Source organism: Tetrao urogallus (genome assembly GCF_951394365.1).
Source record: "Tetrao urogallus genome assembly, chromosome: 1".
Lineage (NCBI taxonomy): Eukaryota > Metazoa > Chordata > Aves > Galliformes > Phasianidae > Tetrao > Tetrao urogallus.
The window spans coordinates 116,031,479-116,043,490 of record NC_136813.1 but is presented as its reverse complement, the minus strand read 5'-3'; positions in this window follow the sequence as shown (position 1 = coordinate 116,043,490).

Sequence of the window (12,012 nt, the reverse complement as noted above, 5' to 3'; positions counted from 1 at the left end):
TGTGGTCACAACAGCAGCACCCACTTTCTGCGGACAGGAGGCTTTTGTGTTACAGCACATTCTGCTGCAGCAAGCACAGGGGTGAGACCACACCTCACCTTTTATCCCAATTTCACACATTGGCTTCACAGCATTAATAAATTGGTTTCATTTGCCACTCATTTGGCAGGAGAACTTTCTAATAACATTTTTATCCCCTTTGAGAACATGAATCAATCACATGCTGAGTATAAGATTACTTTTCTCCCTCTGCTTATTAAAGGCACCGCACTTTAGCAGGGGTCAGGCACTCAGCCTTGCCAGTGGCAAAGTCAAAAACAAGGGCATGGCTTGGGGGCACAGTTGTAAAGCTCAATGCTTTTCTTTCTTACAGGCAGCAGATAACCTACTTAGCGCTCGGAATATACGGTTTTCTCCAGCTGTCAATCCTACCTGCTCCGGGTACAGATTGAGAAAACGTGTGAGATTTACCGCGCTGCTCACACAGCCCTTCCAAACAATAAATAAATAAAATGTGTGCAGCAGATGTGTGCTGCAGCAGAAGCTCCCCTTACTGACCTGGCCAGCCACCCACACCAAGTCGGGCTGAACTGGGTCGAGCTGGGCCGAGACAGGATCTGCTGCCACATGAGGGCAGCGCTTGGGTTGTACTTGCAATAAGCTGAAGGGTGGAGGCAGTACAATGCAAAGTGAAAATCGTGGTATTCACAGATTTCTAAATCCATTTGGTTCTCATTGCTGGATTAAAGAAAAAAGATCGCTTTTCTGCTTTCAAAATCGTTATTTGTTTTAAAAGCAAGATCTATGCTTAGTATTTACTTCAGACAGCAAGAAGGTCATGCTGCCAGAAGTACTTCAGTAGATGACTTGAGGAGTATTCTAATTGCTATTCTTCCCCCAAATCCACACCTCAGTCAGAATACACCCTTTGAAATTATAGAAGATACATCCTCATATGACCTGCCCTCCCACATCCTTGGCACAGACTGCCTTCTACAGAGAAGACAGAAGAAAGACAAGCAAGAGAAATGGCATAAACTAGCATGGATAGGGAATTGCAGATGAACTGGGACAGCTGGAGAGATGACGGGCAGCTGACATGATGGACAAGCATGCACACAGCCTGTGCCACCACAGGCATGGACTTCTCATTTCACAGATTCCTAAAAGTGCACAAATCCTGCACACACCACACAGATTTTCTCCTCATCACCTTGCAGGTTGTGTGCTGTATTGCCTAGTGCAGCTAAGATTTAAGTGCCCAGCAGCAGACTTTCCCTATCCCAAGGAGTACTGCAGGGAAAAGTGTAGCTCTGTGCAGAATTTGGACATCTCCAAGCCTGGCAGCAGTTTTGCTGTGATTTTGACATATCCTTGAATGATCAAATCATCGGTTCTTTGTGGCATGTTTTTTCTTCTTAATGAGGCTCTTGATATTCATTTCTGAATTGCTCATAAGAATGTTCTTACAGGAATGTTACAGAGATACAGCAAATATCACTTGATGACATCATGCATCCCCCGTATTACCTTAGAGCTACACTGTGACACCACATCAGCACATTTTTCACCATTTTATCCTAATATGCTACATATCCTGTGAAACTTGTCAACAGTGCTTACAACAATTTTATCTTATCTGGGGATGTATGAGAGTTCATTCTCAGCGCAGCATGCAAATTGTTCCTTACCAACATATTCATATTTAAATACAAATATTTTCCTTAGAAAAAGACTAACTTCAGAGAATACCATGAGCATGCAGTTGTTTGGTGAGTGACAGGTTCACAGCTGTGGGCTCCCACACTTTTCCCTTGTGTCTCTCAGAGAGCCACGCTTTTTCTAGCTCCTTTGTCACCAGCAGAAGAGCCAAGTGACCAGCTCAGAACACAAATGCAGTCTGAGGCATCTACCCTGTTCTTCTGCCGATATGGAAATAACAGCCAGCAAGAGAGTCTGTGCTGCAGCTGTCTGTGTTAGGTTTGATTGGTCAGATAAATCACATTGTATTGTTTCCATTCCTTCGGCTGGGGGAATGTGTAAGCACTTCAAAACTGAATGCTTATGCATGAGAACTTAAAACTAGTTTACTTAAATGCACACATATGTATCTTTGACATTGACTTTTTACAGATTTTCTTGTCAATAAAACTAAATTGCTTGACTGTTCACAGAAAGTTAACATAAACATAGTCAAAGTGAATTCAAATTTTAAAATTGTATTTTAGCATGTGACTGCGTTCAGTGAAAACTTTGTCAAAAGCAATGATAAAGTCTTTACTGCTGTGACTCCATGCCAGCCGCTGCATTGAAGTCATTTCTCTGACTTTAAGAAACATCAGAGCAAACACTGAATGCCTATTTCAGAACAGCAGGCTGCTGATTTATGGCAAGTTGTGGGTAATGGAATTGTCTCAGCTCATCAGAGGATGCAGACACTGTCCAGTTACTTCCCAACTGTGCAAACACTTTTGTTTGGGGGCTGACAACTCTATACCTTTTCACCACATTTCAGGTCTTTCTCCAAGGTTGATGGAGAAAGCCTTTCAGCATACAGAAAAATCATGCCTTGCAATCTTTCCCAACTCTCACACATCCAAGGGAAACCATCACAGCTGCTCGACAGAAGGACTCCAAGAAAACTCTGCCTACCCACCCCTCGGTACAAAGAATACATTAAAGGAACAGGGAAAGAGAATAAAAACCTACGCATTTAGCAGAGTGGCTATACTGAGAGGAAGGAAAGGCAGAAAAACATAAGTAGTATCAGAGTTTTTGAGACAGTTATTCCTAAGCTGTGTATGGGAGCACTGATGCAGAATCAGGGGTAGAATACAAGGTTGGTGTATTTCTAGAATATGTGTCTTTGCTGTGAGCCTCAGCTACCTGAAGTCAGCTTCTTCTCCAGCAGACTGAGAACAAGGATACTTAGTTCCCTATGAGTTCATTCCTCCTTTTCCACACAGCCATTCCAGAGTGACTAGAGAAACCCAGATGCACTGTCACTTTTTGTACCGTTAGCATTACGTCTTGCTTTTCCCCCTTGATTGCTGAGACAGCGGCTGCCTAAAGGGAAAGGTATAGGCAGGAACTAATTCAATCTGCAATGTTGAAGATCCATTCTTTTTGTCTGGAGACTCTAATAGGCCTGACTGATGGATGGGGTCTAATTCATGTAGCTATTGCAAGGTTGCCTCAGTAATGATCTATCCCTGATCAATATGGCTGCGACAGTCTCTGCTTCCCTTCACGTGTAGAGCAGCTGCCCTTGTTTTCTAAGGATGTGGGGTGGAACTGACACAATTAAAGGTCATCCTCCATCTGGGAAGAGAAAGTTCTGGTCTACAGTGAAGCACAGGGGCTGGTTTCCATTTTGTTAGAGTTATGTAATCTCTAAATAAAAAATAATTCCGTTGTTCACTACAAGATCTCACTGCTTAATGCTCCCTAGAAATGGCTGCCAGATTCCTACAGGAATGTAGCATGTACACAGCATTTTAAAATATATACAGTTGGAGAGTTCTTTAAATTGTAAATAAAAAAGCTTTGTTTTATGGAAATAAGTCCGCTTTTCCAACTGAAAAATGTTAGTGCCCGGCTTTCAGAGGTTTTGTACTCCAACTGAAACCAAAGGCAGCTGCTTTTGTTTTGTGCAGCCTTTCCTATTATTAACTGCTTAGGTTAATAGCAGGCATGTTAGATGCAGGTGAGAGAGACATGGAAATAAAAGAAAGATGTAGAGGATATGCACGAAAGAAAACCTAAACCCAAGCCTTTAAAGAAAAGCATCAACAACAATAACTTGCCCCTTCAGATTTCATAACTTTAGATTCATAATCCAGCTGAACTACGTTGCAAAATCTGAACCCACAAGTTTTGAGCTTATCCATTTAAATATGTATGCATAAGAGGCATACAAAAACTACAGTTCTACACAGGATTAGAAGAGTGCAATCTTACTTTGGATAACAAAATTTAATTACCTGTTCTTGCATTTGTCAAAATGCACTAACATTCAACAAAATGACCAGATTGCAATGTTACTTCCTTATTCTTCATATCTGATTTTTGAGCCCAGACTCACCTCTTGAGGACTATTTTCCTTTACTCAGATGAGTATCTTTTAATTTACACTGATTTCCTTCAGAGTCTGATGAACCAGCACAGCTAAAAGTGGGGGTGATCTATATACAAAACAAAGGTTGTATTTCACTTCTTTGAGCTGTAAAAGAGGGGAAACTGATGGCCCTTCAGAAATTCAGGGCCAGGCAAAATGCAAAGCTAGCAAAAATAAATGTAACTGCACTGAGCTCAACTTGTCCAGAGTAGAATGGGTCAAAAAAAACAAACTATTGCCCAACTTCAATTCAATTTGTTGATCTATACTCAGCTAATATGCTTAACTAATGCATGTTAATATAAATTACTGAGCAATGTTGAAAGACAAATCTGGTCCCATCAGGGCTGGTTTTAGTTTTCAGCATATATATCTTTGTTTCATTTTGTACATATCCAGCATACAGTATCCATGGATATTCATCATCAGTTAAGGTATCTACATTCATAAACCAACAAAATTGTATGGCTTTTTTTATAATGAATTAGTTAGCTGCATCACATTGTATATATCTCACAATACCTGACATTCTCCTGCTTCACTGCAGAAAGTCACAAGAGGCTTTTTCGAAGGAAACAAGCACAGTAGAAGAATGGCAAACAGACTGGAGTCTGTCAAAGAATTATGCAGAGGTCTGCTGCTTAAAAAATGCCTTCATCTGGCTCTAATCTCATTAACAAAATGCTCTTTTTCTTAGGCTAAAATAACGCAACAATGTCAGCAAGACACTGAACCTGCACTGGGTAGGCTGTCTGTGTGTTCAGAATCCTTTGTTGGCAAAGATTCACTGATAGAAAGAAAAACATCATCTGTTTCCTCTCTTCAGCAACAGAGATAACTACTCCAAGTTGACTTTACTGGGGTTCGCAAGGAAAAGTTAAGATCTAGCTACAGGTGAAGATGCATATTGGCTTTTACTATTACATCCATTGTGCCTGGCTGTCTTTTATTTTGGAGTGAATGCATAAACAGCAAAAGAAATGGATGGCTTGGGCTCTGATGAAAAGGGGCTTAGAGGTGCTGAGGATCAGGGGTAAACATCCTTGCTGAACAGTCCATGGTAGCACCAAGAGACAGGATAGAAGAAAGAAAACACAACTGAATGTAATTCAGTGGGATTAAATAGAGGTCAAACATAAAACTGATTTACAGTAGTTTCTACAGGATCAAAGAAGTTCGCCTACTGACCCAGGGCACATTTGTACCTGTGTCCATCTTGTCAAGGAGGTGACTTTCACGCTTTTCTGTCAACATCTTTCTAGTGCATGGATTTCATGTCCAAGATGTCCTCACATAAGAATTTGAGACAGGTACAGTATACTTCAGTAGTGGAAAATCTGTAATGCAAACATTCCTTGTTTTGTGCAGCCTATCTCTGCATAGACAGGACACATCCAGGAAATAAATGTCAACCAGCATGGCATTCCTGAAACAGAAAACTGAAGGAATCTTAGGATAATAAAACTGCCACAAGTTTAGGATTTAAATCTCCTGTTTCTTCCTTTGTGAAAAACTCATCTTTCCCGAAAACCCCAATACATGAGACATTGAAATTCAGAGTCTTTTACAAGACTTTCTTCTGTAGCAGAACATACTGCCCTAACAAATGAAAGAATCTGATCAGCATTTGTTCCCCCACCACTATGCTTAACTCTAAGCACATTTAAACAACATGGTGCTTAAAATGCCCAGGATTCTTCAAGATTCAAAAGCGATAGAGTTCCTGTGCCATGCAGCATTACTTAAACAAATTATAGAACAGTGGGAAATTTTCAGAATAGGGAAAGAAAAAAGGAGTATCCTTAGATCTTAACATCATTTCCCATTAAGATCAGAGAAAAATGAAAAAAGGTAACATTAATTCACATGGAGCAGTAGTTGAAAAACACTATTTGATTGTTTGTATTCCTAAAATGATTTCTTGAAGACATACTATGTTCCTTAGAAATTTCACATATGTAGATTACAGCACAGCATGTATAAATTGCTTTTCTTTCCCAGATCCTTTAGAAGAGGTCCTTGGATTCCCAGAAATCTGTGGATCAGATGTTGAAAATCACTGAATGAGGACACCACACTTACTTGGGAAAGATGAGAAAAACAATGGATTAAAGATACAGAGAAGAAAGTTAAGGTGACCCAGTTGTGTAACAGTTTGGTAATCACCAGGTTTACCTTCACATCAAGGTTTGCTTGTTTCTGTGTGTGTGCTCTTCCTTATTAACTCAGGGAAACTGAGTAGTAATTATTAGCCCTCAGGTATGGACTAGAGGGTCCAGTAATCCTCTGTTCAGGCATGGGAGTCCATTGGAATGGTGATAACTGGAATCAGTTTTTACTTGTTTGCAACACACTTCGTTTTGTTACAACTATAGCTAGGAAAGGCCGTATGATAAAATACCTGGAGGCTGTTTTGGCCTTTTACTCCTAGAACTCACACACATGCAAGGTGATGTGCATGTGTGAGAACCTTGAAGGTGCTATATGCAAGGACACTTGCAAGGACAGATCTGCTTGCACACTACTTGACATTAGACATTCTTAGCAGCTAGCAGTCATAGCCAGGAAAATTCATTTTCCTTGCAACACTGAGTACTTAACCCCTCACCCTATTTACTGGAAAGGTCACAGTAAGGAAAACAGGCTATGGTTACAGGAGCTTTATGGAGAGAACAAAAGCATGTGGCTCTCCACAAACAAGATCACCAAGACAGTAAACGTCCAGCAGTGTAGAAGGAAATCTCCAGAGTCTTTAGACAGCTGTATAGTAATCATTAATGAAAAGGAGAGGAAATTTTTCAAAGTGAAAATATGCCCAGATCTGTCCCTGTCCATTAAAAAAGCAGGGGGTATGAGCATGAGTTTTTAATGAAGCAGAGTCTGAAAGGAATTTCACATATGTTAGGTGATGTAAGAAGCATTCTGTCACAGAACAAAAGTGTTTTAACCATGCCTCACTGCATGAAACATTTTTTTGTTTCATTTTCTCAAAATTACTAGAAATACAGTAAGAATCCGAATATATAAGATATCTCATCATTGAAGTTTGTTAAAACAAAGCATGCATTGGCAATCAAGAAGTGGACAAAATTAGCTGATGCTTAGGTTCTCATTTATATGCATTTGTATTTGCATGGACAGCATATTCCTAGAGTGAATTTGTCAAAGAGCATCCTTTTATTGAAACTTCTCAGCATCTCAATGCTTCACCAACCAAGATCAGTGTGATTCATTTATGCATGCCACAAGTATGATTCTTTAAAAGCAAGTAAAGGATCTACTGTTAATGATCTTCACTGCAAACATTTCAGGATCTTGTACTCCAGCATGTTGCATCCTCTAGGAACACCCACTTCTGATTTACTGAAAATTAGACAGTCCATCTTAAGGAAAAAAAAAAAGCAAAAAAAAAGCAAAGTGCAGAGGTCAGAAAAACAATTTACCCAATTTAATTATGGGCATTTACTTCTCCATTCTGACAAAGGATGAAGTATCCAATATATTGATTGTACTGTCACTATAGGAGACTTCCCTGTCGGGCTAAAAGCACAGGTGATTGAACAAGTGGCAACAGACAGAAGTCTCCAGCAGGGTCTTAAAATCTCTGGAGAAAAAATATTAGGAATCAAAAATACTGAACATGTGACCCCTGGCTCAAATGGAAGCTGCTCAATGTTGCAGCACAGCATTCCCATGAATAGCTGACTGTAGGTGTGCCTTACATTCACTCATGCAAACAACTGAAAGCTCTCCCAGAGCACAGTATTAGCACACGGCAAAAACCAAAACCAAAACAAAACCAAAACAAAACCTAATGGAAGAATTTACGGAAGGTGAAAACGGAGGGTGAGCAGAGCACAGGGATACATTTCTCTTTCATACAGACCCCCAGTGGCCACATAGTGTTCATACCCAGCATCTGACCCAGACTTACAGCCTCATCCAGATCTCAGAGGGAAGACTGAACACCAAAGCTCTGTTTTTGCTGCAGCTCTGAAGGATGTGTTACAGTATGTCACCAGCAGCCTGATAGTCCCAGGCATCCCATCTTCCAGCACCTGAATGGTGAAAGGCAGCTGCCATTCACCCCAACAGCAGCTGGAGAAGCCACAGCAAAAGAGTGTGTAAAGACACTCTGTGTAAAGAGTGTCAGAAGTGAAAGCCTCAGGGGCGAAGAAGGAAAGAAATGACGTCACTGTAATGGAAGCCTTTTCTACTTGTCTGTCTGTCTGTCAGCAAGGACTTCTGAGTCAATAAATACCAGTCAGAATGCACAATTCCTGCTGACCTGTAGTCCCCCCTTCATCTCTGGAGAAAATAAACATGGGTTGTGGGTGCTGAGCAGCTTTGCCTTCTTCAGAGCTCCCATTGTTTGCGGTGTTTCAGCCAGCAGCACCAGGCAGAGTTCATTTGGTAGTCCCAGGAACTTGGAGGAATTCCCTGGCTATTATGAGATTATCCCTTCACTGCAAAATAAACCATTCTTCACCAGTTCCATCTCAGGGGTGTTCTCTCACAGATGTCTGGGAGGCAGGAGGGGTCAGGACAGGAGGGACTTGACTTGATGTATAAATCCTCCTTGTGCAAGCTGCAGTTCCCAGAACAATGCCCTTCACTGTCCAAAGCATCCATAGAGCAGCACCAGGAGCTCCCTCTGGAAAATCCAAATCCTACATTCCTGGAAACAACTCAAAATCAGATGCAGAAGGGAGTTCCCTGTCACTCACGCCAAGAAAAGAAACATCACAAAAGATGTCACACCCCAGTATTCCTGGTAGAAAGCATTCTGCTTCGTGTTTCCTTTTCTGCCTTGTTCCCCATCTAAACATAGAGCAATATGTCCTTGCTATCAATAGCTGTAGTTGCTGAAGTGCTGATAACAAAAGACCCAGCATCCCCTATGCTTGCTATTTGCTTAAGGAAATAGAGACAAAGAAATGTCTTTGTTACTCAGTTTACTAGCAGCAGTAGTAAATTTTCATTTCATATGTAGTCTGACCACCAAAAGGGGGATGTGACGTACTTCATCCATGGGCTTCACAGATACTTGATGACAGTGGAGTGAGTCAAATTCTTCTGTACTGTATTCCACTTTCACCAATTGGTCTCTGGTGGTGATAGATCTCTCCAGCTCTGTTCTCTAGGACACCGTGATGCTGCTTGCTGCTAGCCCCATTCCCAGTTACTAGTTTCAGATTTTCTGTATTTTGTTCTTTGGGGCTTAAAGCACACTGAGACAACAGCGATTTTTACACAATGCCTGGAAAACATCTAATAAATTGTGACTTTCCATCAGCAACTTACTCAAGACTATTTTCTCCTTCTTCCCCCCACTCTCTCCAAATACTTCATTAAAAGCATAAAAGATCTAGAGATATTTTTATTTTGAGGTTCTGGATTATTTACTTGCTTCTTCAGGCTTCAAGAAATAATTACTACTGACAATTTCTGACATCAGAGAACAGAGGGGATTTTCTTCAGAAAAGAAGAGGTTGTACAAATATTCTAGCAAGCTTCAGGTGGCTTGTCTTCTGAAATATTTGAAGTCATTCTGAAAGCTAAGGTTCCTCAAAGTTTGCAGAATTTGATTTCTGTGTTTTCATACAGAGTGCTGCTGTTTACAAGGCAGTCTTACCAGCTTGAGAAACCATTTAAGCAGAATGCCACAAGCCTGAAGATGGGTTAGTATGAAGGTGAGACGTGCTTCACCAAATCTTAGACAGAGGCCCAACAGGTCACAAGGGTGGAGAAGATGTGCACGAGACTGTGAGGCACAGCGTGTTCAAAAGGAACTTTTTGGAGGAAAGTGCAGGACAACAATCACAGGTGCTAAGAGCTACACCAGGGGATGCAGTCTGCGCAACTTTGTGGTCAGAAACGCTGATTCCCACAGCACTGGAGCCCAGTCATGCTCTAGAAATCACAGCTAATGTTTTAGAAATCTTTTGACAGTTGCAGCTATAGAAGTAACTGTGAGAACGTGAACCAAGAGTAAACCACTGTAGCAATGAAGAGCTGTCTTAGCGCTGGAAACAATAGTTCTCACTCCACCTTCTCCAAGCATTTCAGTCACAGCCTCATGAACTCATTTACTCTGCAGCAGTGGAATTTGGCACTTTCCCAAAATGGGAAAATTCAGGGTTTTTATCAATAGCTGTGATAAAGTATCCATTATCAGTTTTTTTTACCAGCTTGTAAGCCAAACCAGCACAAAGTCAGAGAGCAGGCTCTTCATGGCAGGTGAGGCAGTCCTGACACATGGCAACAGCAAGGCTGAGAACCGTGATCTGATAAGACGTTGAAGCCATCTACAAGATAACTCCTTTCTGGGCACATACCAGAAAAAGAATGTGCTGGACTATGCTTCTTGAAACAATACTTCATTAAGCAGGGCCCTGACAATAGAGATTGATCGCCTGGAGACATTGTGGGGCCAAAAAAAGATAAAAGCTTTCTTAAAAGAATGGTTGAAAATATTCACTGCCATATTGTGATGATGTCTATTTTCAGCAGCGATGGGCCGCAGCTGCACATGTTTGTGTGAAGAAAGGAAGACAAGAATGAAAGGATGTTTTTTATATCACTACAGTTTGGCCCCATCTCACTACACCATACCAGAAGCTGGCTCAGCAAAGGCTGTGTTCTTTTGAATCCTCTTAGTTTGGAGAGAGCCAAGGTAAATAGTTGTTAATTAATTTCATTTAAGCCATTAATAAGATTCTGATTCTAACTCACTTCACAGCAGGATAGGTTCTGGCCCATATGCTGTTCCAGGTCTATGTATTCTATAAATAATACTATGTTAAGAAAATATTAACTTGCAAAGTGAAATATTCAGATGTTAAGGATCATCAGCAATAAGTCAGACCTTATTTCCAGCCTATCTGTGAGCTACCTTACAGTCTTTAATTACATATTCACATAATCCAGTTTTCCACTGGATCAGTGCTGCAGATACATTTGAGATCTTGTTTTCTACTTGTAGGTGGTTCACATATTACTGCACATCAGCCAAGCTCTGCCTCGAAGCTTGAATCACTAATTTTCTGTGGATTATTTTCCTGTAACATTCAATTTTGAAATTGCCAATTTGAATTACCTACAGCATGCTCTACTTTAGGCAATAAGCATCTGAGGTCCCTCCTCTGTCATATTTCCAGTCCTAGCCATAAACCCTTCCTTGAATACAGGACTGTCCCAATGTCCTTTTTCCCAGTATTTCAGTCCCAGTTCCTTACCTCAGCAGTCTTCTCCCATGCTCTGTCAGATGAACACTGAAAACAGAGCAGATGCAGCACTGCTGTTCATCTCCTGTGACCTGAAACCAGAACATGTACTCCGCTGTTCTGGTAGGAGAGAAGATTGCATTTCACTCCTGGGTTTGAGAATACAAAGCCATCCTTCAGGGAATGTGCATTTCTAACATCTTTTTGCAAAGTGAATCTTTCTGAGGCTCATAACTTGAGTAAATGCAAGGAAAATTTCACAGAAATAAGCAAGCACACATTCCTGACATCAGAGGGATCCCCGCCCCAACTGCTGATCAAAAACCGTGTCTTTCGTCAAAATTAGGTAGGGATTATGAACTCTTTCTAATATCCCCTCAAGGACTTTATTTTGTACATGAGAATAAAGTCTCCCTAATTTTTCTCTGAAAACTTGATTAATTATTCCCTTTCTCAAAGGAAGGGAAAAAGAAGGATGCAAGGCGGAGACGTTAATCCCTGACATGGGAAATTTCAGCCTAGTTACTTCAAATGTAACAAAGTTCAAACTTAACTGAAACCAAGCCATTATAATAATGCCACACAAATTATCAACATGCTTAATTATAAACGTTTACTTTTACATAACAGTTTCCTCAAAACCTTTTATTCCTGCTAAATGGAAAACAA